Here is a 27309-nt window from a genome sequence, read left to right on the forward strand (position 1 = left end):
GAGGTAACAATTTACTGCTCGAGTGCTCTCAATCTCCCAGGAGCAGAAAAGGAGACACATGTTGCCGTAATAATCTGTAAAGAATCATCTTGTTAACAATGCAGATTTTTTGTATATTTTAGGATACACTTTTTTTTAAAAAAAACTTTATTAATTTTGTTTTAAGAACAGATCATTTGCCGACCAAACTGCTGAGTATGCGAATATGTAAACACCATGCAATCGGGAATATGTATTAATGGGACAGTCTACTCCAAAATGTTTATTGTTTAAAAAGATGGATAATCTCTATATTAACCATTCACCAGTTTTGCATAACCAACATGGTTATATTAATATATTTTTTACCTCACTGTGATTACCTTGTATCTAAGCCTCTGCAGACAGCCCGCTATAATCGATTGACTTGCATTTTAGTCAATTAGTGCTGTGTTGCACAACTCTATGGGCGTGAGCACTACGTTATCTATTTGGCCCACATGAACTAGCAGTCTCCTGTTGCGGAAAGCTCATAAAAAAATCATGTGATAAGAGGCTGTCTGTAGTAGCTTAGAAACAGGCAGAAATTTAGAGGTTTAAATGTTATAAAGTATATTAATAAAACAATGTTGGTTATGCAAAATTTAGGAATGGGTGATAAAGGGATTATCTTTATTTTTAAACAATAAAAATTCTGGAGTAGACTGTCCCTTTAAACTATGTGTTGAAACCATGTGCAGAGGTTTAACTCCTAGAGTTATTGCAAACCACATTACATTATTTTCTTATTGCACTTTTAGTCCCATTTACATTTGAATATTGACTCCGCAGTGCTTGTTAAAAATATTGGCTGCCAGAATCAAAAAATAAAATGGCGCCCCCAACTCTCCATCCACTGTGATGTAAACCCAACCACAGTCAACAGTCTCAAAGATTAAAGTTCAGCAGATTAGATTGGGTGATACCCAGCTGACGGAACCCATGAGATACCTTTAAATTAAAAAAGAACACCTGTGTGCCACACCTATCACATGACACCTCAATCCCATGGTTCCCCTTTATATATAGTGCCAGACCGGTCAGACTTATACTGAAGTGTATGAGAATCAACATTTTAATTTCTATGAATAAGAATTTGATCATCAAAATTGAATATGATGAACTTATGTTATTGTCATAAAAAAGTTGTTTGTAAAAATAAATGTTGCAGTCAACTCATTTACAACTAATTCATTTGGGCAAAGTTTGTATTTGTTAAAGGGATACTGAACCCAAATTATTTATTTCATGGTTCAGATAGAGCATGCAATTTTAAACAAGTTTCTAATTAACTCCTATTATCAATTTTTCTTCATTCTCTAGGTACCTTTGTTTGAAAAAGCAGGAATGTAAGCTTACGAGCCAGCTCATCTTTGGTTCAGCACCCTAGGTAGCGCTTGCTGCTTGGTGGCTAAATGAACCCACCAATCAGCAAACGCTATCCAGGGTGCTGAACCCTCCTTGAAACTCCACCTTGAGTCCAAAATAACAAACATATCTAAATGGCTGATCTGTAAAAAAGACTGCTTTAATACAGAAGGTCATCAAAATCCATAATCGTCAAAATGTAATTTTAATCGAAAAAAGCGTAGTATTTACTAAGAACAGAAAAAAAAAGAGAAAGAGACTAACTGTTCTTTGTTTGTTTCTGAACAAAAACATTACTTTTATGTTTAGTTTTTTTGTATATTCTCAGTAGCTTGTTCTTTTCTGAAACAAACCTTTGATTTACTTCCATAGAGTTACCAGTGCAGACTAAGTTCAAAGCACTTCTCAACTATGCCTCAAAGCACAACTTGGACAGTCTTCCAAAAAAAACCAAAACAAAATAGGTATAGCAATACATAGAATTTATAATAAGCAGAACTCAAAACTATATTTCTTTCATGTAAGTGGCAAGAGTCCATGAGCTAGTGACGTATGGGATATTACATTCCTACCTGGAGGGGGCAAAGTTACCCAAACTTAAAAATACCTATAAATACACCTCCCACCTCACTCATACTTCAGTTTTACAAACTTTGCCTTCGTTGGAGGATGGTGAAGTCATGCTTGATTTCTTCTGTGAATTTTGAAGCCCAGTTCCTCTCAAAGAACAGTGTTTGTCTGAGGGATGTGAGGGAGTATTTGCCTAATGATGCAATATTTTCACCTATGGGAAATCTATTCTAAGGCTCTCTGTAAATTCGGTCGTGGGGATTCATCTGCCACCTCCCTTTACAGGTCGACATTATACTCCTCTACCATTACCTCTGCTGATATGTTTCAGTACTGGTTTGGCTGTCTGCTATATGTCGATGGGTGTCTTCAGGTAAGTATCTTTTTTTTTAAGACACTCTCAGCTATATTTGGCACATTATATTTTTAAAGTTTTAAATATATATTGCATTTATTTGCCATGAGTCAGGTATATGTTTATTTCCCTTTGCAGTCTAACAGTTTCAGCATGGAAAATTATGTTTGGGAGAAATCTATTAAAAAAAAATTCTTACCCGAGGTTCCAGCTAGTTGTAACTTCGGTCTTGTGGTTTTAAAATTTTCGCGGGCAAATTAGGCTCGCAATGGCGCACAATGCTTTTATTTATTGCGTCATTCTTAGGGCGAAGGTTGCGTTTGTTGTGACACGAATCACGTCATTTCTTGCATCTTTGTTCACGCAAATTTTTTTGGTGCGAAGTCGTGCCGGTTATGACGCGAACCGTGTCATTTCCTGTTAACCTTGGTGACAAAAGTTTTTTTCTCAGCATTTGCGTGATCTTTGTTGGCGTCATTTTTGGCACCAAAAATGTTGTTATATTAAGTCTCTACCTCTTTTGCTCTCTGATTTCATTTGTTACAGAGGGCTATGATATTTGCTTTTGTTTTTCATATAAGCATTTTTTCCCATTCCTGAAACTTTTTGTGAAAAATTTATATTTTGTTTAAATGTAATTTTTTCTTTTTTGTTACATTTTTCAAGATGTCTCAAACTGATCCTGCCTCTGATGTTACTGTAGAAACTATGTGGCCTGTACATAATTTATACTAAAGTATAAGTGTGTATATTGTGTGTATATTGTTTAACCCCTTAACGACCGAGGATGTGCAGGGTACGTCCTCAAAAAAAAGGCAGTTAACGCCTGAGGACGTACCCTGCACGTCCTCGGTGTGGAAAGCAGCTGGAAGCGATCCTGCTCGCTTCCAGCTGCTTTCCGGTTATTGCAGTGATGCCTCGATATCGAGGCATCCTGCAATAACCATTTTTAGCCATCCGATGCAGAGAGAGCCACTCTGTGGCCCTCTCTGCACCGGACTTTAACGGCTAAGTTCGTTGGTGGGTGGGAGCCGGTGTGGGAGGCGGGTGGTGGCCATCGATGGCCTTTGTGATGCGGAGGGGAGCGGGATCGGGGGCGGGGACGACCGGGGCGCGCGCACGGACACGCGCACGTGCACGGGGAGGCCGGGCGGGCACGTGCACGGGGAGGGAGCGGGTGGGAACCACTACGCTACAGAAAATTTTTAGTTAGAAGTGGGGATCAAGGGGGGAATTATATTTATTTGGTGATCGGTTTGGCTGGTGGGATATTGGACTGTGGGGGGGAAGCTACACTACAGAAACAAATAAAAACAATTAATAAAAAAACATTTTTATTAGCAAACTGGGTACTGGCAGACAGCTGCCAGTACCCAAGATGGCCCCAATAAGGCAGAGGGGGAGGGTTAGGGAGCTATTTTGGGGGGGATCAGGGAGGTTGGAGGCTAAGGGGGGATCCTACATAGCAGCATATGTAAATATGCTAAAAAAATTATTATTTTTTTTTTAATACCTTTTATTTTAGTACTGGCAGACTTTCTGCCAGTACTTAAGATGGTGGGGACAATTGTGGGGTGGGGGAGGGAAGAGAGCTGTTTGGGAGGGATCAGGGGGTGGGATGTGTCAGGTGGGAGTCTGATCTCTACACTAAAGCTAAAATTAAACCTGCAAGCTCCCTACAAACTACCTAATTAACCCCTTCACTGCTGGCCATAATACACATGTGATGCGCAGCAGCATTTAGCGGCCTTCTAATTACCAAAAAGCAACGCCAAAGCCATATATGTCTGCTATTTCTGAACAAAGGGGATCCCAGAGAAGCATTTACAACCATTTGTGCCATAATTGCACAAGCTGTTTGTAAATAATTTTAGTGAGAAACCTAAAGTTTGAAAAAGTGAACAATTTTTTTTTATTTGATTGCTTTTAGCGGTGAAATGGTGGCATGAAATATACCAAAATGGGCCTAGATCAATACTTGGGGTTGTCTACTACACTACACTAGAGCTAAAATTAACCCTAGAAGCTCCCTACATGCTCCCTAATTAACCCATTCACTGCTGGGCATAATACACATGTAGTGCGCAGTGGCATTTAGCAGCCTTCTAATTACCAAAAAGCAAAGCCAAAGCCATATATGTCTGCTATTTATGAACAAAGAGGATCCCAGAGAAGCATTTACAACCATTTATGCCATAATTTCATGAGTTGTTTGTAAATAATTTCAGTGAGAAACCTAAAGTTTGTGAAAAAATTTGTGAATTTTTTTTTTTTATTTGATCGCATTCGGCGGTGAAATGGTGGCATGAAATATACCAAAATGGGCCTAGATGAATACTTTGGGATGTCTACTAAAAAAAAATATATACATGTCAATGGATATTCAGAGATTCCTGAAAGATATTAGTGTCCCAATGTAACTAGCGCTAATTTTGAAAAAAAGTGGTTTGGAAATGGCAAAGTGCTACTTGTATTTATTGCTCTATAACTTGCAAAAAAAGCAAAGAACATTGGGTATTTCTAAACTCAGGACAAAATTTAGAAACTATTTAGCATGGGTGTTTTTTGGTGGTTGTAGATGTGTAACAGATTTTGGGGTCAAAGTTAGAAAAAGTGTTTTTATTTTTTTTTTCCATCATATTTTGTATTTTTTTTATAGCAAATTATAAGATATGATAAAAATAATTGTAGATTTTGAAAGTCCATTTAATGGCGAGAAAAACGGTATATAATATGTGTGGGTACAGTAAATGAGTAAGAGGAAAATTACAGCTAAACACAAACACCGCAAAAATGTAAAAATAGCATTGGTCCCAAACGGACAGAAAATGGAAAAGTGCTGTGGTCATTAAGGGGTTAATTAGCTGATTTTATATCTTCAGCTCAAATATGTGGCACTTGTTATGTTTTATTATTCATACTGATAATGTTTCTATAGTATATATACATCTACTGTTTTACCTTCACAGTCTAATGTACATGATATTACTGTTGATATAAAGGATTATATTGCAAAAGATATAGAGAAAGCTATGTCTGCTATTCTGCCTTCAAATTAACGTAAACGATCTCTCCTAACTTCTCATAAACCTTTGAAGTTTGTATTGATTGACAGCATACTGAAGTATTTCTGCTGATGTGGTTTTCTCTGACTCATAGGATCCAATTTCAGAGACTGATTTTGATAAATCAAACTCAATTATATGTATTCATTCTTGATTAACAAAGTATTGTTTACTTTAAATATTGAAGAATATAGTTCTCTTGATAACAAGAATAGCAAATGTTTGAATTCTGTTTTTTAAGCTTCTGAGGTAACTCTTGAAGTTTTTCTTATTCCAGATGCTATATATCATATGTTTAGTAAGGAATTTAAACTTAGTGCTTCTTTTTACCTTTTTTTCTAGGTTTAAAAAGCTATATACTTTACATATGTCTATTTTAGTGTTTTTAGGTAAAGTCCCTTAAGGTGGGGCTGTTTCTTCTCTTGCTGAACGTACATCTATCCTATGGAAGATATTTCTTCGTTTAAAGGGCCACTGTAAGTAAATATCTTCTATGCTTGTTACTAACTAACTACCTCAAATACGCTTTTTATCAATAGCATTTCATTAACATATCTCTACCGTATATCAGAAATCTTGTCTGCAAATTTAATTGTTTTCCAAACCCACTCCGTGGGTATCCTTTGCTCTGTACCAATCCGTTTACAATACCTAGGTTTCAAAATGGCGCTTTAAACACAAAGTTATTGGTTTAAGTATTTTGAACACTCAGTGCTGAAAATAGTGGGCAGGATAACGTGACATCATCGGGGAATAAAAGATATAACTTTTAGAACGTTATGAAACTTCGTTTTGGAGAAAATATAGGTCAGTAGGTTTTAATTAATGTTTATTAACTTTAATATGTTAGTTGTTTAGTTTAACAATTATAACAGAAAGTAATCCTTTAAGGATCCTTTAGATAGAAAGTTTGTTTCCTATCTTAAGAAAAGCATATTTACATATTGGCCATATTTTATTACATATTGGCCATATTTTTTAACCTGCTATTTCCATGGCTAATATTGCTGCTGTTTCAACTTTTTGGTTGGACAGTTTAGTTATCAGATCTTGATTTGTCTAAGCATTGTTCTTTTACTTCAACATGCTAATCATTTAATTTATGATGCTATAATTTATGTCATTTTATCTGATAATAAATCTTTGTTTTTAGCAATTTTTAGAAAAGTTTTATGGCTTAAATCTCTGATATGGTGTTTAAATTTAGATTACTATCTTATTATTTTAAGATAGTAATTTTTAAAGGTTTTCTATTGGTTTTATTATCTCCTCTATTACTGGGGGAAAGGGGAGACTTTTCTGCCCCAAGTTAAGAAATCTAAGGGTAATTTTTAAACTCCCAATTGTTTTTTCATTCCCCTTAAGCCTCTGATTTTAGATTTTTTTCTGAATTCGAATAATTCCAAGCCGTATAATTAAACTTATTTCAGCCTCTAAGACTGCATGAAGGTGCAGCCTTTTAACCAGGGGGGGGGGGGGGGCAGATTGAATTTATTTCAACAGATTTGGACAGTTTCTGTTCAAATCAGTGGATTCAGAATGTTGATTTCTCTGGAGTATCGAATAGGTTTCAGAATAAAAACCTCCCATGGGAAGATCCTTTTCCATGTGATAACAAACCCTGTGAAGGCTCAGGTTTTTCTGAAATGTGTTTCAGATTTAGAGTTTTCAGGGGTGATGGTTCCAGTATCTCTGCAGGAATGGAATTTGGGTTTCTATTTCTATTTTGTTCAGACTAATTCTGGATCTAAATTTTTCTATATCATTTTGTAAGAGTCCCAACTTTCAAGATGGTGACTATAGGGACTATTGTGACTTTCTGTTTAGCAAGGTTACTTCATGTCCACAATAGACTTACAGGACGCTTATTTTCAATCCATTCAGAGCACTATTGTTTTCTGAAATTCACTTTTTTAGATAAGCATTACCAATTTGTCGCTTGTTTTTTTGGGCTAGCGGCACCTCAGAGATTATTTTCAAAGATTCTTGGTGCTCTTCTATCTGTATTCAGAGAGCAGGGTATTACAGTGTTTCCTTATTTGGATGATATTTGGTACTAGCTTTAATCTTTTCTTTCAGCAAAATCTCACTTGATATAACTAGTGTGGTTTCTTCAAGACATGGTTGGAGGATCAATTTACAATAGTGTTTCTTGATTCCTTAGACAAGAGTCACCTTTTTAGGTTTCCAGATAAATTTTAGTATCTATGGTTCTTTCTGTGTTAGACTAGAGATGAATTAAGTCAATTTTAGTTTGTCTAAAACCTTCAGTCTCTATTTTTTCCTTCAGTGGTTATGTGCATGGAAGTTTTTGGTCTCATGACTGCAGCATCAGGTACAATCCTCTTTGCTTGTTTTCGTTTGGGGCCTCTACAGCTTTGCATGTTGCACCATAGATGCAGGGATTATTTTCAGTTATCACAACTGGTATACTTAAATCCCAACACTTTTTTCTCTCTGATTTGGGGATTGGACTATCAAACTATTGTTCAGGGGGCCTCATTTGTTCGTCCAATCTGGACTGTATTCTCAACAGATGCAAGTTTTCTAGGTGGGGGAGCTGTCTGAGAGTCTCTGACAGCACCTGGGGTTTGGAAACCTCAGGAGGCGAGGTTACCAATCAATATTTTAGAACTTCATGTTATTTTCAGGGCTCTTTAGGCATGGCCAGGGCCGCCACTAGAAATTTTGGGGCCCCTGACTTAACCATTGATCAGGGCCCCCCCTCCCCTCTTGACATTAGCAATTTTTGACCAGGTGACAAAAACGCATATGCACTTTATTCTTAAGTGTCTATTTAAACTTAAACACACAGACACACTCATACACTGAAACACACACACACACACACATAAGGATTCAATATAGACACTCTAGCAGACATGCAAAGAAACACACAAACACACTCAGACACAGACACCCAAACAGACACTCAGCACTTGATTACATTGACCTGACAAGTAATGAGGTAGATTACAGTTTTGTAAAAAAAAAGGAGATTTAGAAAACAAAATATGGAGTTCTGATTATCTTTTTGTAAAGGAAGATGCCAACTAAATGATGACAACAGCCTGCAGTGGCTGAAAGGAAGGGCCCTGAACTGCCTAAACAATAATTTAAAGGATAAATGGTGGATTGGTGACTTCCGTAAAGGTCTCAGTCTCAAAGTCTGTAGAAAGATGTGAATAATCAGTAGTAAGGTCAAATATCCTAAAAAGGAACAGACAATAGACACACACACACAAACTCAAACTTGCACATTCACCCAAGGAAACAACGACAGAGACAGCCTCAGAAAACAGATACAGACACACACACACACACACAGAACACACAAATACATACACACACACAGAGAGACAACCACATAAAACACAGAAAGACATACATACACACACTCTCACTGAGACATCCACAGAAAACACACAGACATACACACAACCTCACAGAGACACCCACAGAAAACACACCCCCTCACAGAGACATCCACAGAAAACACAGACATACATACATACACACACACCTTTACAGAGACATCCACAGAAAACAGATATACACACCCACCCTCACAGAGGCATCCAAATAAAATACACAAAGGCAAACATACACACACCCTCGCAGAGACACCCATAGAAAAAGCTCAAAGGCATATGCACACACCCTTACAGACATCCACAGAAAATGCACAAAGACATACACACCCACCCTCACAGAGAGACCCACAGAAAAAAAATACATACACACTCATAGACAGAAACCAAAGCACAAAGACATAAACACAGACACCCACAGAAACACTCACAGGAGGAAACATTTATGCACCTTGCATCCCCTAAATCAACAGTGTGTGACATGAATGATAAAAAAAATTGCAGTAATTAAGAGAACACTTTTTTAAAGAATCATATTTGTAAATGTGTAAACAAAAATAATTCTGTGAATTCAAAATTGTACATTAATGATCTGGGTAGATGGCTAGATGAAGAAAAGTACTTTTAAAAGGTTGACATATGTTTGTTTGTTTTTTCCCCATTTTCCCCAACCAAGAGCACCACTTCAAATATAGTGTACAAATGTTCCCATCTGTCAGCTGTACTTATGTATTTTGAAAATGCTGTACTCTATATGGCCTTGGTGGAACCATAAGCTGTGGTACTCATACCATTAGATCTGGTTTAATGCAGGATTTAGGCTTGTTGGTATGTATTTCAAAATTAAGTCAGCTGTAGTGTAAACTGAACAGTGTTAAGTTAACCTGTCTCATTTCAAACACTGAGCAATCTTAGTCTGAGGGTAACATTTTAGGCAGATGTAAAAATCTTAGATAAAATGCCTCCTTGCATCTGGAAAGTCCTTGCATAAAGGGGCAGTAAACTGGAATGTAATGAAAATATATATAGTAATAAAAAAAACTAATATCTGCCAAAAGGGCACCTACCATTTCTACATGGCTTTAAATATAGATTTTCTACAGCATTGTCAAATAATCATAAATACACTGCTACATATTGCTAAAAAAAAATGTGTTTTTATGGACCCCTGGCCCCACCATATAACTACTACCACACTGAAGTTACAATCCAAAATTGCACAAAGAAATAAAAAAACATTTGCTAAGTAAGTCCTACCTCCTCTGCAAATGAAAGTGATCTGCTGTCTGACTCAGGCACACACTATACAAACAAAGTGCCTAGTCTGTCTCACACTGTGCATAGTGGTTTAGTGCACACTCAAAAATCCTCTCAAATACTAATACTTTACTCCTTGTAATAACATTTCCCATGCTCAATTAGCACTCTGCTGTAGTACCCACTGGTGGCTGCCAAAATTAAAAAAAAAAAAAAAAAATTTTTTTTTTTTTTTTTTTTTTTAGTTCTTGCCTCATGGGGCCCCCCTGGCCCATTGGGCCCCTAACAGGAGTCACCCCTGTCACCCCCTGATGGCGGCCCTGGGCATGGCCTCTATTGAAGAGACAACTTTTACATTTGTTTTTTAAACAGACAATATCACAACATTGGCATTTGCCAATTATCAAGGAGGGACTCTTACTCGTTTAGTTATGGAGGAAGTATCTCAGGTACTTTCTTGGACGGAATCCAACTCTTGTCTAAATTTCTGCGATTCATATCTCAGGTATAGACAATTGGGAAGGGGATTATCACAGCCGTCAGAATTTATATCTGGGGGAGTGCTCTCCATCCAGATGTGTTTTATTCATCTTGTTCAGATGTGGGGTCTTTCAGAAATAGATCTATTGGTCTCTCGTCTAAATAAGAAGTTTTCCAGATACCTTTTCAGGTCCAAGGATCCTCAGGCGGAAATGGTGGATGCTCTAGCAGTTTCTTAGAATTCACCAACCTGCTTACTTTTTTCCACCTCTGGTTCTTTTTCTAAGGGTGATCTCAAAGATCATAATAGAATGATCTTATGTGTTTCTGATAGCACCAGCTTGGTCTCTCATGTTTTGGTATATGGACCTTGTCAGGATGTCCAATTGCCAGCCTTGGTTACTTCCTTTAAGGCCATACCTTCTGTTTCAGGGGCTGTATTTTTCCATCAGGATCTCAAACCTCATAGAAGTTTCTCTGACTCAGTTGTTAGCACTATGATACAGGCTCATAAGTCTGTTTCTAGGAGAATTTATTTTCGGCTTTGGAAGACCTATATTTTATGATGTTCTACTCATGATTATTCTTGGCATTCTTTTAGAATTACTAGGATTTTACAGTTTCTTCAGGATGGTTTGAATAAACATTTTTGTCTGCAAATTCTTTGAAGGACAAATTTCTGCTCTTTCTGTCTTATTTCATAGAAAGATTACTAAACTTCCTGATTTTCACTGTTTTGTTTAGGCTTTGATTCATATCACACCTGTTTTTAAATAGATTTCTCCTCCTTGGAGTTTCAATTTTACAGGCTCCTCCTTTTCAGTTTATGCATTTTCCGGACATTAAATTACTTTCTTGGAAAGTGTTATTTCTTTTGGTTATCTCTTCTGCTTGAAGATTTTCTGTATTGTCTGCTCACTCTTGTGAGTCTCTTTATCTCATTTTCCATCAAAATAAAGCTGATTTGCGGACTTCATTTTAATTTTTGCCTAAAGTAGTGTATTCTAACAACATCAATAAAGAAATTGTTGTTCCTTTTTTTAATGTCCTAATTTTAAGAATACTCTTGAAGGGTCTTTACATTCTTTGGATGTGGTAAGAGCTTTGAAATATTATGTTGAGGCTACTTAAGATTTCAGAAAGACTTCTAGTCTATTTGTTTTTTTCTAACTCCAGGAAGATCAGAAAGCCTCTTTTATTTCTCAGTTTTTTGGTGAGATTTTTAATTCACAAAGTTTAGAGAATTACAGCTCATTCTACTAGATCAGTTGCCACTTCTTGGGTTCTCAAGAATGAAGCTTCAGTTGATCAAATTTGCAAAGCAGCAACTTGGTCTTCTTTTTCTAATTTTACCTTTTTTATGTGTTTGCTTCTTCGGAAGCAGCCTTTGGTGGAAAGGTAGTATGAGTGAGGTGGGAGGTGTATTTATAGGCATTTTGAGATTTGGGAAACTTTGCCCCCTCCAGGTAGAAATATATATCCCATACGTCACTAGCTCATGGACTCTTGCCACTATGAAAGAAATGAATCAGGTAAGTTCTTACATAAATTATGTTATAAAAGGTACTGTAAAACAGTTAAAGGACCACTCAATGCAGTAGGATTGCAAAATGAACAAGTGCATAATAAAAAGACAATGATTTAACACCTACTCTGAATATGAAATAAGCAGTAGATTTTTTTCTGACAAATTTATTTCCAATTTTCGGGCCCCCTGTATCATGTGACAGACATCAGCCAATCAGAAACTAGTATACGTATACCCTGTGAGCTTGTGCACATGCTCAGTAGGATCTTGTTCCCTAGAAAGTGTGAATATAAAAAGACTGTGCAAAATATAATAATGGAAGTAAATTGGAAAGTGTCTTAAAACTGCTGCTCTTTCTGAATTCTAAAAGTTTATTTTGAATCGAGTGTCCCTTTAAAGGGACACCAATGTCAAAATGAAACTTTTGTGATTCAGATAGAGTATGCATTTTCAAGACTTTCCAATTGTGCACAGTCTTTTTTATGCACACTTTCTGAGGCACCAGCTTGAACTAAGCATTTGCAAGAGTTCACACTGTATACGTATATGAAACTGTGATTGACCGATAAGTGTCAGATGACACAGGGGGACAGCAAATTGAAGTATTTTTTTTAATTTTTCAGAAAACATTTGACAGCTCATTTCAAATTTAGAGTAAGTGCTATTGGGTTGTCTTTTTACTTTTGCATTTGTTGGTCATGCAATTCTACTGTATTTAAAAGGGACAGTCTACTCCAGAATTTTTATTGTTTAAAAAAGATAGATAATCCCTTTATTACCCATTCCCCAGTTTTGCATAACAAACACAGTTCTATTAATACACATTTTACCTCTGTGATTACCTTGTATCTAAGCCTCTGCGGACTGCCCCCTTAAAGGGACATTAAACACTAAATACATGCTAGATAGAATGATGCATTCAAAGAAAAGATTAGTCCATTACTAACATGTAGATGTATTTTTTAAAGTTTCATTAGTTGTTTAAAAAGTGACAAAATAAGTGTAAAGTTTTAGTGTCTATAAAACACTGGGAGCTGCCATGTTGTAACTTATGTTACCTTCTCTGCTGTGGCCAATTAGGGACAGTTATACATAGGTCATTAGAGTGTTCAGCCAATGGTTGTGCTGGATTTAACAGTGTTCTGCACTTCCATTTCTAACAGGAACTGAAAAGCTCACAATTTCAGAATGGAATTACAGGCAAAGAGGATAAAATAAATAATGAAAGTATATTGCAGAGTTGTTTTATATATACAATTTATCATTTTATATTACCATCTTAAAGTGTTTAATGTCCCTTTAAGTTCTTTTCACTGACTTGCATTTTAGCCAATCAGTGCTGACCCTTGAATAACTCCACGGGAGTGAGCACAATGGTATCTATATGGCACACATGAATTAATGCCCTCTAGCTGTGAAAACTGTCAAATTCATTCAGATAAGAGGTGGACTTCAAGGGCTTAGAAATTAGCATATGAGCCTACCTAGGTTTGGATTTCAACAAAGAATACCGAAAGAACAAAGCAAATTGAAACGTTGTTTAAAATTGCATGCTATATCTGAATCATGAAAGTTTAATTATGACTAGACTGTCCCTTTAATACGTTATTTATATTATCATATTGTAGAAAAGCTATCATACAGTTATAATATAGACTACCAGTGTCCCTTTATAATTTTACTGCTATCATTTTTTAATATATTATATTGCAAAGGGAGCGTTTAAGTTATCTGCGAGTAACAAAATTTGTCAGTTGCTAAAATAACTGCCTTTCAGAAAGTGTAAAACATGTTTAGGCTTGGCTGACTCTGTCTAGTGAATGACAGAGGGAAACGAGAAGAGAATCTCCAATAAAATATTGCAAAAAAAAGTTTATTGTGACTAAAATTATAGATAAAAAAGCTCCTGAGTTTGAGGATACTTCAAGAGTAAGTAAAATTAAATTTGCCTAAATTACAGGAGTATTTCATGATAATATATACAATGTAGTACACAATAACTCTGCTCTCTATTGTACTGCAAGAATGTAATATGCATGTGATACAAAACAAACATGCTATTGGACAGGACATTTCAACAACGTTAAAGGGACACTCAAGTCAAAATTTAACTTTCATGATTCAGATAGAGCATGCAATTTTAAACAAATTTCCAGTTTACTTCCATTAACAAAATGTGCACAGTCTTTTTATATTTACACTTTTTGAGTCACCAGCTCCTACTGAGCATGTGCAAGAGTTCACAGAACATACGTATATCAATTTGTGATTGGCTGATGGCTGTCACATGATACAGGAGGAGTGGAAATAGACATAACTTTAAAATTTGACAGAAAAAAAATCTACTTATTTGAAATTCAAACTAAGTGCTATTGCATTGTCTTTTTTATCATGCATTTGTTTATTATACAAATCTACTGTATGTAGTGGTCCTTTAAAGGGACAGTTTACTCAAAAATTTTCGCCTCTTTAATTTGTTCCCAATGATCCACTTTATCTGCTGGAGTGTATTAAATTGTTTACAAGTATTTCCATTACCCTTATATTGGCATTTTAAATAACATATTTAGCCTGTGGTATCCCCACCCATCGTGAAAGTTTTTGGCCTCAAGGCCAAGCTGTAGAATAAAGTACACTCCCAGTGGGTTACAGAAGAGATAAAGTAATACAATGTTCATTTTCCATTGTTTTCTCCAAGTATTGGTGATTGGTTTATGGACAGATATAAGATAAAGGAGCAGGTATATGTACAAAATGTGATAAAGTAATGAGATCTGATTATACCTACAAGCTCAACCCATTTTATTAGGTTGTGGCTTCAACACACAAAACCAGCTAATTCATATACATAAATAAGCCTTAAAAAAAGCAAATCTCATACATTTTATACTCTTCTGCTGGTAAAAAAAGTAATTGGAAACACATTAAGGGAAAAACAATTTTATAGTATACTGTCCCTTTAAAGGGACACTTAGGTTTTTTTTTACTTTTTAATGATTCAGATACAGCATGTCATTTTAAACAACTTTCCAATTTACTTCCATTAACAAAAATGTGCACAGTCTTTTATATTTTTTGAGTCAACAGCTCCTACCGAGCATGTGCAAAAACTCAGACTATACGTATATGCATTTGTGATTGGCTGATTGCTATCACATGGTACAGGGGGAGTGGAAATATACATAACTTTGAAATGTGTTAAAGAATCTACTACTCATTTGAAATTCAGAGTAAATGCTATTCTATTGTCTTGTTATCTTGCATTTGTTGATTATGAAAATCTGCTGTGTTTACTGGTCCTTTAAGGCTTTTTATCCTTCCCAAACATGGTTGTATCCAATAACAAAATTTATTTTTGTGCTCTAAGAAAGCGATTATGAATGAAAAATCTCAACGACCTCTGGCAAGCGATAGCTTATTCCTATTAAATACACTGTAATTATGATAAATGAGACACATTTATGTTACTGATTAAGTCACATTGTTATAAATGAGGCTCAATGACATACACATTTTTTTTTAATATGCTTAGAATATGCCAGCAAATATGCAATGCATAATAAAGATTTGCATGCAAAATAAAAGTATTTAAAGTGTTTAAATTTGTGAGTTTATAATAAACATTGGCACAATGCTGCAAATCTGTAAAACAGTCCAGTGTTAAACCCCTTGTAAATGCTCTGACATAAGAATACATTGTTTTCTTTGTTGTAGCCTATTAGAGGCAATATGCTTAGGAGCGTGTGTGGCTAAACACTTTTTAGGGGAGTAGTGCATTGCTAGTTCTGAGCCTACTTGTATATGCTTTCTAACAAACGGTACCAAGAGAAGGAAGCAAACAAAAACAGAAGCTTATTAGAAAGTTGTTTAAAATTGTATACTCTGTCTGAATCAGGAAAGTTTAATTTTGACTTTATTGTCCCTTTAAGAGACTTTTCTGTTTCCTTTTTACTATCAAGTGTACTTTGTTCACTTGGTATCATTTGCTAAAAATCATACATTTCTGGGACCTAGCTGCTGATTGGGGGATACATGCATATGCCTTTTGTCATTGGCTCGCCAGATGGTTCAGCTAGCTCCCAGTATTGCACTGCTGTTCTGGAGCAGAACAATTATAATTTAATTATATGTTTAAACAATTTGCAAGGGTTAAACACATAAGTGCTGATCACAAAAAACGTTACACAAAGTTATCAAATGATTTATCTACAAAAATCCCTATAGATTTTAATAGTGATTTTCTGTTGCTCTGTCACATTACAGCATCATCTTTTTGCACTTTGTCCCTTTTAAGCTATAGTGTGCTGTAAAATTGTTTTTTACTTAATATGTTCCCAATGAATTTTTCTACCAGCTGCAGAGTATAAAATGTATACGAAATTGCTCATTTTGGTATATGAAATAACTATGTTCTTTGAAACAACAGCCCATTAAAATGGCTTGATCTTGCAGGGAAATCAGATTTCCTTATTTTATTACTTTGTTCACACACATATGCTTTTTTATATCTGTCTGCATACCAAAGCCCAATACTTAGAAAAAACAATTGAAAATTTAAATTGTATTACTTCTCTCTCCTAACCCCCCACTAGGGTGTAATTTCTTCTGTTATCTATGCTTACATATCCCTTTTATAGCCAATACTTAAAGGGACAGTCTAGGGCAGGCCAAAATAAACATTCATGATTCAGATAGAGCAAGTAATTTTAAACAATTTTCCAATTTACTTTTATCACCAATTTTGCTTTGTTCTCTTGGTATTCTTAGTTGAATGCTTAACACAGGAGGTAAATATGCTAATTTCTTAAACCTTGAAGCCCACCTCTTTCAGATTGCATTTTAACAGTTTTTCACCACTAGAGGGTGTTAGTTCACATTTCATATAGATAACACTGTGCTCGTGCACGTGAAGTAATCTGGGAGCAGGCACTGATTGGCTAGACTGCAAGTCTGTCAAAAGAACTGAAAAAAGGGGCAGTTTGCAGAGGCTTAGATACAAGATAATCACAGAGGTTAAAAGTATATTATTATAACTGTGTTGGTTATGCAAAACTGGGAAATGGGTAATAAAGGGATTATCTAGCTTTTAAAACAATAAAAATTCTGGTGCAGACTGTCCCTTTAAGTATAGAAACTTTCAGTAAAGGTAGCAATACTACATGCAAAAGCAGCTATTTTGAATACTGAAATAAGGGTAAAGTAGCTATTTGTAAACAATTTAATACACTTCAGCAGGAAAAATAGATGATTGGAAACAAATTAAAGTGGAGACAAATTTTGAGCACACTGTCTCTTTAACATATATTAGCATGCCAGACAGGAAGAACCTATTTTAATTAATAGAAATATAATAGTCGTTAACATGTGTCAAATGAGAAAATAACAGAACTGCTTTAATTTCTGGTGCCGTTAAAAAGGTGTTTGCTTATATAAAGATTACAATAATGTAGTATTAGGATCAAATAATATACTTGCACTGATGGAATTCGAGCTAATCTTATCCATTGCCACAATCCTTGGTAATCAAAAATGGAATAATACTTTTGTGCTGTTGGAGTCTAATTGTATTTTATTGTTGGGTTCTCTCTTTTTATTAAGTAACACATCTGTTCCAATTTGAAAAAAATCCCCTAATGGGATGTCCAACATTTTTATTTTACTGCTGTATTAATAGGTGCTTTAGATTATTCCATTAGCTGCATTATCTGTTCTATTACTTAATCATTTTATCATTCCAACAAAAGCATTCTGGTTTGTAATACAAAAATATATATCTCCTAATCAGATTAAATACAGACCCAATCAACACCTCACACATGAGGTTTATCTCAATATGGAACCTCAATGATACTAATGTTAATATATATTCAATCTGGCATTGAACAAATAAATCTGACAAATATATGGTATAAAATGAAAAGGTCAATCTGAGACTAGTGAATAATGTTTAAAGAGACATTGTATACTATATTTTTCTTTGTATAAATGTTTTGTAGATGATCCATTTGTATAGCCCATCTGGTAGTGTTTTTGTAACAATGTTGCTCTTTTTATCTGCTCTTTTTGCTTTCCCGGCCCCTTCCATTGGGTGTCCCAGCCTAACCTCACCAAGAGAGCTAAACTGGGAGCTTCTAAGTACATTATTAAAAGGTTTTATACTGGATTTTTAGATTAGTATCTGGGCATATTCTTCTTTATAATAGTGTCTATTACACGCAGTTATATGAAAATTGGTGTATACTGTCCCTTTGAGGGACACTCAATCAAAATTAACCTTTCATTATTGAGATAGAGCATGACATTTTAAACAACTTTCCAATTTACTTCCATCAACAAAATGTGCACAGTCTTTTTATATTTAAACTTTTTGAGTCACCAGCTCCTACTGAGCATGTGCAAGAATAAGCGTGTATGCATTTGTGAATGGCTGATTGCTGTCACATGGTACATGTATGCATTTGTGAATGGCTGATGACTGTCACATGGTACAGGGGGAGTGGAAAAAGACATCACTTTTAAAATTGTCAGAAAAAAAATCTATTACTCATTTGAAGTTCAGACTAAGTGCTATTGCATTGTCTTGTTATCTTGCATTTGTTGATTATGCAAATCTACTGTGTTGACTGGTCCTTTAAGATTTTGTTTAGCCTAGTTCAGTTTTTATAATGGGACACTTCCATTTACATGACTATACAATGATTAACCCTTTCGCTACCAGGCATTTCAGAGAAAATCACCCAAAATACCTGAGAATGTTTAGCATTTTTGCCATCACTCCATTTAAACAGAACCCCCCCCCCCTTTTTTTTTTTTTTTCCTATAAAAAAAAATATATATATTTTTAAGTAGAAAACCCAAGGTATTCTAGACCCATTTTGGTATATTTTATACCACCATTTCACTGCCAAATATTTTCATATAATAAAAAAAAAATTACTTTTATACAAACTTTAGGTTTCTCACTGAAATTATTTACACACCAGTTGTGCAATCATGACCCAAATGATTGTAAAAGCTTCCCTGCGGGGTGTGGTGGAACGGGAGACTTTCCGCATATATGGTGGTCATTCAAAATCATTACCCAATATTGGCAGCATCTAAAAACAGCCGTTGAGCAAGCATTGGGCATCTCCCTTCCAATTAGAACCCACTGTACTATTGTTAAATAATTTTCCTAAAATCAAGTGTAAAATCAGATCCAGGTTGTTACTCATTCTACTAAACTGTGCTAGAAGGTTGATCCCTAGATTCTGGAAATCTACCAACACACCAACCATTTCTGAATGGACCTCATTAGTCATACATACTCTAATACTTGAGAAACTTCGGTATGTCAATACAGCACGAATAGATGATTTTCTAGCTATGAATTTCCTGTGGGAAGAGTATTGTAATGCCATTACTTTGGACAGTTCCTATTTGGTTAAGGAGTCCAATATCAAATTTGTATTATATATATTTTTGGTCAAATGGGGTTGAATCATTTGTTTGATAACTAAACACTCTTTATAACTCTGCACAATGTTAACCGTAATGTAATGTATTCCCTGACAATGACTTTGTATGATTTCTGTGTTTTGCAGTTTGATACATTGTACCAAATGTATGTGATAAGTTTTGTTTTCTTAATAAAAAATTTAAAACTCAAAAAAAAAAAACCTTCCCTGGGACCCCCTTTGTTCGGAAATAGCAGACATGCATGGTTTTGACATGCAGTGAAGAGGTTATTTAGTTAGCTGGTATGGGTAATAGAATTGTAATGTAGGTATTACCCTCCCACTTGACACCTCCCACTTCCCTGATCCCATCCCCCAACCCCACATTCCTTACAACCATCTTAGGTACTGGCAATCAGTCAGTATGAAGTTTTAGGGATTTTTCTTTTTTTAAGTGAATTTTTTTTTACATTTTCTGTTGTTAACGATTTCCCTTTCCCTCTAACTCCCATTCCCTGATTCCTCCCAAACAGCTCTTTAACCATCGCCCCTCCCAATGGTCTCCACCATCTTAGGTACTGGCAGCTCTCTGCCAGTACCTAGTTTATAGATAGTTTTTTGTATTTATTTATTATATTTTTGTTCTGCAGTGTAGGGGTCCCCCTCTCCCACCCCCCAATCATTAATTTACACCCCACCCTAATTTATAACACCTTTTCTGTAGTGTATAACGTTTCCTACCTCCATCTCCCTTCAAAAAATGTCTGCAGCATAGGGTCCCTCCCACTTCCTTCCCCCTCCGCAGCTGGGCCGCCCACCCACCTCCCGTCTTCCCTCCCACAGACATCAAGGAGATTGTTAAAGACAGTGATACAGACAGTGTCACTGTCTGTAACTATCTGGAAATCTGCCTTATATGGTAAGGCAGCACCAATGGTTCTCAGTTACTATATGAAGGCAGATGCTGAAAGCTAACAAGCAGCATGTTTGGGTTGTCACTTGACAATGGAGACTGCTTGGGCTTCCAGCTTGTCGGGCGTAGGTCTGTGTTATGCAGTAAGATGAGTTATGTGACGTAGATATACGTCCGAATTGTGCAAGGGGTTAATGTATTGCCGTTCCAAGCTGCAAAAAAAGCAAGCACCCCTAGGGGGCGCCAAATTTTCCTAGTTATCAATATGTTTCCCCTTAATGTGTTCCAAATTACTTACTATACCTACTGCAGAGAATTAAATGTATGGGAAACTATTAATGTTTAATTTTGTACTTGAAATGGCTGGCTTTGCGCATTTAAACCATCATCTGTTGATATTAAAGGGACAATCCAGCTAAAATTGGAATCCCCATAGATGCACTTCAGTTTTGAATCAAAACATTTTTGTAATATGCACGTATTAACAAAAATGCTTTTAATAAAAGCTATAGCTGTTTCAAAAGTATATTTAAGTATGCACCGTGCACTAGCATTTTTAACACAGCACTTGCTCAGAAAGCAAATATAAAATTGTGCTTAGCCAGCAGGTAAAGCAGATCTGCTAATGTTATCCATGTCTAAACATAGACACATTTTTTATACATAATTTCTTTTAAAGCAGTGGTGAGAATGTCTTAGTTTATGTAAAGCCAGACTTAAAGGGACATGAGACAATTATTTTATGATTCAAATACAGTGTATAGTTTGGGGGGGAGGGGAACAATGTATTTCTATTATCAATTTTATTTTGTTCTCTTGGTAGGTAGGTCCACGAGTGTTCCTGTATGGCAGCTGTTTTGCAATTATATTTACAATATTATGCATTGTGAAAACACTGCTGCCATCTAGTGTTCAAAAGCTACCATACAGTTCTCCACACACAAGCAAGGAACTATCTAGGTATCTCTTCAACAAAGAATACCACGAGAACAAACTAAATTTGATAAAAGAAGTGAATTGGAAAGTTGTGTGTTTCGGAATCATGAAAGAAAAATTTGGGATTTCATGTCAATTTAAACAGAGCCTGAACTTTTATATACAGAAAAGTGGAACAGCTTCAATTACTATTATACTTATACTTTTTTAGATTGGATATTTATTCCTATATTTATTTATTTTCGGTATAAATGCTGTTTTGCTATTTGATGTTTATTATACCTAATTACATCTACCAAATATGGTCCCGCCTCTTTTTCCAACAATGGATCAGTTTAATTTTTGTTATACGGTCAATTAATGTAATTAAATATTGTCTCTCTCATTAAAGAGATGAGGAAATCAAGATTAAACGTATACGATTCAGATAGCGTGCACAAAAAAAAAAACTTGCCAATTTTCTTTTCAAATGTACTTTTTTCTCTTCTTGTACTTTGTTGAAGGGCGCAGCTAGGTAGGCTCAGGCACACACATGGGTCTTGCGCACTACATGGTAGTAGTTTGCGGCAATGTTTCTTACAATGTTATATATTGTTGCAAACACTGTTGCTCAAGATACGTGCACGCTTCTAGCCTTATCTATGTATGCACTTCAATAAAGAATACCCAAAGAAGGAACTACATTTAATAATAAAAGGAAAATAGATTTTATTATTGAATGATCTAAAACATGAATATATACCATATTTAAAGGGACCCCATACCCAAATGCTGTAACATTTAAAAGTGATGCAGCATAGCTGTAAAAGGCTGACTAGAAAATATCACTTTAACATATAAAAAAGGAAGATATTTTACCTCAAATTTCCTAAGTGCTCACACCCCACTGTAAAGAGACATTAAGCAGCCAGTCAGGATGGTTGTCCCAGGACTTTCTAGGGAGTGTACATCTGTCATGTGCAGGCACAATCATGTTATTTTCTTATTCAGTTTAAGTAAGTTCTATGAAATCTCGTGAGATCACAGCAAAGACAAAGCATTACCTCAGCACTGCTGATGCTGATTGGCTATTGTTCTTTTTGTTAGTTTTTTCAACTGTTTACACAGCACTTACTCTGGTGAGCTGAATACATTTTGAGGTAAAATATCTTCCTTTTTTACATAGAGATGCTCAGGTGATATTTTCCTGTCAGCTCTTTACAGTTATGCTGCATCATTTTCAAATGACTAAGCATATGAGTATTATGTCCCTTTTACTGTGTTAATTTCCAATATAACAAACTGGACTGCACATTATTTAAAGGGATGTAGACAATTCTGGTAGCTTGGCTTAGGTATAATTGCTACACCATGCATGTTAGAAATAGCAAAATAGAATTTATACAGCAAGCAAACAAATACATAAAGAGATATCTCATCCCAAAAAGTTTAAGAAATTAACTTTTCCTGTATATAACCATTCATTAAAAGGGACAGCATCAGTAATTCTTTATCGGGAGATTAAAATGCAAAAATTAAAAGCTCTAATTTGTTAGATTGTGTCATGTTTGCATTACTGGCCCTATTTAATTATGTGTTTAACTTCTGCAAAGATGTTAAACACATAAACATGTTTCCATTCAGGAGCAACAAGCATTGCAGCTCATGAGCAGGAAACCACAGATGATTGTTAGATACGTGCATATGTCACTCCAAATTGGCTCATCAAAGGTTTCCTGTAAGGCTTGCAGTGCCCAGGTGGGATTTCACCTATGTGCTTAACACAACTAAAAATGGTAAGAGAAAAATGACAAATTTGAGCTTGTAAATTGTGTGTTAGAATGTCCTTTAACACATAGCTGCTGAGCAGGAAATGGCTGGTAAACCAATTCGAAATTGCATATGTATGTAGCCTCCAATAAGGCAGAAATGTGTTGTGGCACCTGAGTGGGACTTAAGCTATGTGTTAAGCCTCTTTGAAGGGGTTAAATACATGGATGATAAGGGTTTCTAGGACATTAAACACTTTGAGATGGTAATATAAAATTATATATATATATATATATATATATATATATATATATATGTCTGCAATATACTTTCATTATTTATTTTGTCCCCTTTTCCTGTAATTCCATTCTGAAATTGTGCACTTTTCAGTTCCTGTTAGAAATGGAAGTGCAGAACACTGTTAAATCCAGCACAACCATTGGCTGCACACTCTAGTTACCAATTTATAACTGTCCCTAATTGGCCACAGCAAAGAACGTAACCTAAGTTACAACATGGCAGCTCCCATTGTTTTATATTAACTAAAACTTTACACTTATTTTGTTAATAATTAATCAGCTAATGAAACATTATAAAAAATACATCTACATGTTATTCTCAGACTAAACTTTTCTTTGAATGTAACATTCCATCTAGCGTTTATTGTCCCTTGACGATACCTAGTTAGGGCAATGAACTACTGAAAGCTAGCTGCTTATTGGTTGTCTCTTGCCATTGACTCACGAGATGCGCTCAGCTAGTTCCGAGTAGTACATTTGCCTCTGTGGAGTCGATTTAAACTATATATTTAACCCCCTTTTCAGGGGATAACAGACAATTATATACAAGTAATAGTCCAATAATGCAAAGCTTTAACACAGAGCATTTTCTTTTTGCATGGGATCTTAGTAATAAGGAATACAAAGAAAATTTCATTTCTATGACATTTTTAAGATGCCTGCATCATCAAAATGCGACATTTTGTTTAAATACTGCTGTATTTTCATATAAAAAAAGAGACTATATCCCTTCAGGACAATAAAAGTACATGGAAGAATGTGTTGGGTTTAAGATACTTCCTATATCTTCAGGGAAACTTGCATAATCCTATTAATAAACTTAAAAAACTTTTCAGCTGATAGTTGCTGGAAGAGATTCATAAATAAACTAAATATTGGAATAGGTGTAGCAATCCATTTAAAGGGATATTAACACCAAAAATGTTATGTATGTATGTATTGGGTACTTGTAAAGTGCGGCTAATCACCCATAAGGGTCTCAAGGCGCTGCTCATGAAAGGTTTAGTGACCCTCGCCGGGGATCGAACCTGCAACCCTTGGGTTGCTACAGAGCTCAGCCACAGTGCCTTAGCATGCTGAGCTATCTGTCTTTACTACCCATTACCCAGCTTTGCACAACCAACATGGTTATATTAATAAACTTTATAACCTTTAAAACGTCTAAATTTCGGCCTGTTTCTAAGCCACTAAAGACAGCCTCTTATCACATGCTTTTGTATTTGTTTTTCACAACAGGAGACTACTAGTTCATGTGAGCCATATAGATAACATTGTGCTCACACATGTGGGTACTGCACAACAGAGCAATAATTGGCTTAAATGCAAGTCAATAGATAAATCAAAAGTCATGTGATCAGGAGGTAAAAAGTGTATTAATATAACTGTTTTCTGTGCAAAACTGGGGAATGGGTAATAAAGGGATTATCTATCTTTTTAAACAAACATTTTTGAGTTGACTGTCCCTTTAATATTCACTTGCTATAAAAAAAAGTGATGGAGACATTAAAAAATAATTTACAGAAAAGAAAAACAAATATATCACTAACTACACATTTACTAGTAAAGCTCCATAATATTAATTGAAAATTGAGTTTAATAATAATTCCTAAGGATTAATCTTGTTTTCAACATTAAAGGGAAGTGAAACCAAAAATGATTCTTTCATGATTCAGATAGCAAATACAAATTTCAACAACTTTTCAATTTGCTTATATTATCTCATTTGCTTCATTCTCTTAGTATTCTTTGTTGAAGCAGCAGCAATGCACTACTGGGAACTAGCTGCTGAACGCATAAAGTGAGCCAACAACATGAGGCATATATGTGCATCCACCAATCCGCAGCTCCTCAGCCTACCTAATTATCTTTTTCAACAAAGGATACCAAGAGAACAAAACCAATTAAGTAATAGAAGTGGAAAGTTGTTTAATATCACATGCTCTATTTGAATCATGAAAGAAAAAAATGTGTGTTTCATGCCCCTTTAAAGATTAACCTCTTAAGGGCCACATGCTATTATAACCTCCCTCCCTCCTGCTGGCCACCGGAAATAGTGCGGTCTCGACTATTAAAAATTCAAGCCCTGTGTTGTTAAAACTTTTTTTTTTTTTTAGCTATTTATTGTTTATAATGTAAGCAACATATTTGGTTATTAGATTTTTGCTTACTTGAAAAATAAAAATGTAGTTACAGTCAAAATGTAATTAAAAGGGACAGCCTAGTCCAAAATAAACTTTCATGATTCAGATAGGGCATGTAATTATAAACAACTTTCCAATTTACTTTTATCATCAATTTGCTTTGTGCTCTTGGTATTATTTGTTGAAAGCTAAACATAAGTAGGCTCATATTCTAATTTCTTAGCCCTTGAAGGGTGACTCTTATCTGAATGCATTTTGACAGTTTTTCCCAACTAGAGTGCGTTGGTTCATGTGCAGCATATAGATAACATTGTGCTCACGCCCGTGGAGTTACCTAGGAGTCAACACTGATTGGTTAAAAGGCAAGCCTGTCAAAAGAACTAAAATAAGCAGGCAGTTTGCAGAGTCTTAGATACAAGGTAATCACAGAGGTAAAAAGCATATTGATATAACTGTGTTGGTTATACAAAACTGGGGAATGGGTAATAAAGGGATTATCTACCTTTTTAAACAATAAAAAAAAAATCTGGTGTAGACTGTTCCTTTAAACCCCTCATTTTTATGTAAAATTGTGCTCGTACCACATTCCCTAGAGAAGCCAAAAAGCAGATCCTGTAACCTGCAAATTAAACAGCTGGTTTAGGCAATTTGCGGCACTTTGAAAACTAGAGTTACAGCTTTTGCTTTTTAGCCTTTTTAGGGAACGTGGTAAAAAAAAAAAAAAGGACAAAAACAAAAAGGTGTTTAACAACATGCAGAGCAAATTTGGAATTACATTTATGCTAAACTAAAAAACTTGTCTCTGTAATGCAGCCATAAAACCATTAAAGTATGACTTTCTTGTGACTGGATAGTCCCATAAGGCTTAGCCTTTCCTTTGTATTAATAAATACAGACAGCCAAGGAGGCCCTTAGTCATGTGACTATCCATCATTGCCTCCAGCTACCAGTAGCATATCAATAATCTCAGAGCATCTGCTAGTATTATCTTATTCCAATAATGTATTGTTCCCGTAAAAAAAACCAACTCTGACCCAAGAGATGATTTATGGATATAGACTACAGATAATTAAAACCGTTTGCGCTCGGATAATCAAAACTAATAGTAGAAAATAAAACTGCCTTCTACAATGTGTCTAATACCATAATCCAGCCATAAAAAGAATAAGAAAGCAAGAGATCTTACAACTGATATCTGCAACATAAAAAGCTCTCTATCAATTTAAATGTGATATTATTAAAAGTAAATCCAATATATAAAAAGTTGTTTTTGCATCGAATTTGGATTTTGAAAGAGTTAAAAAAAAAAAACAACAACAACAAAAAAACAGTCTAAGACTAAACTATTTGAAATAATTGAATAAAATGTTATTGATGGACACTGGTACTTTAAGGTTTAACAGTAAGAAGCAAATCTGCATAAGCTGTCAGCGAAATGCAAAACATCTGCTCAGTTGCAGCAGTATGCCCTTAAAAAAATAGAACTCATCAATTAGTCAATTATTTAGATGTGCTTTTAAATAGTATACAGATTATTATTTTTTTTTCACTGCGCTCTGTTGAATAGCAGATAGGCTGTTGCTGTATGTTACAAACAACCTGCTAATGCTGAGGGGGTTCAACACCTGTCAGAAAGCTTAAGCAGAAAAAAAAATAGATAAATGGATGTGATCCACTGGAATTTATTTACTAATAGCATCTGACGACAGCTTATACCAACACCAAAACAGAAATGATTATATATGGATAAAAAAAAAGAAATAAAAATATTCAATATCCTCAGCATTTTCTAGAGCTACAACGTACTTTGTAGATGGAACATG

At 35.3% G+C, this 27309-nt stretch overlaps 1 protein-coding gene across 9 annotated transcripts in view; it reads right to left on the reverse strand.

Annotated features, from left to right (window-relative positions):
- The window catches only part of MAGI1 (membrane associated guanylate kinase, WW and PDZ domain containing 1), a 1010133-nt gene that overhangs the window by 58778 nt on the left and 924046 nt on the right, over nt 1–27309 (reverse strand). The gene's annotated exons all lie outside the window — the stretch shown is intronic.

The sequence above is a fragment of the Bombina bombina genome, chromosome 7, assembly GCF_027579735.1.
Source record: "Bombina bombina isolate aBomBom1 chromosome 7, aBomBom1.pri, whole genome shotgun sequence".
NCBI lineage: Eukaryota > Metazoa > Chordata > Amphibia > Anura > Bombinatoridae > Bombina > Bombina bombina.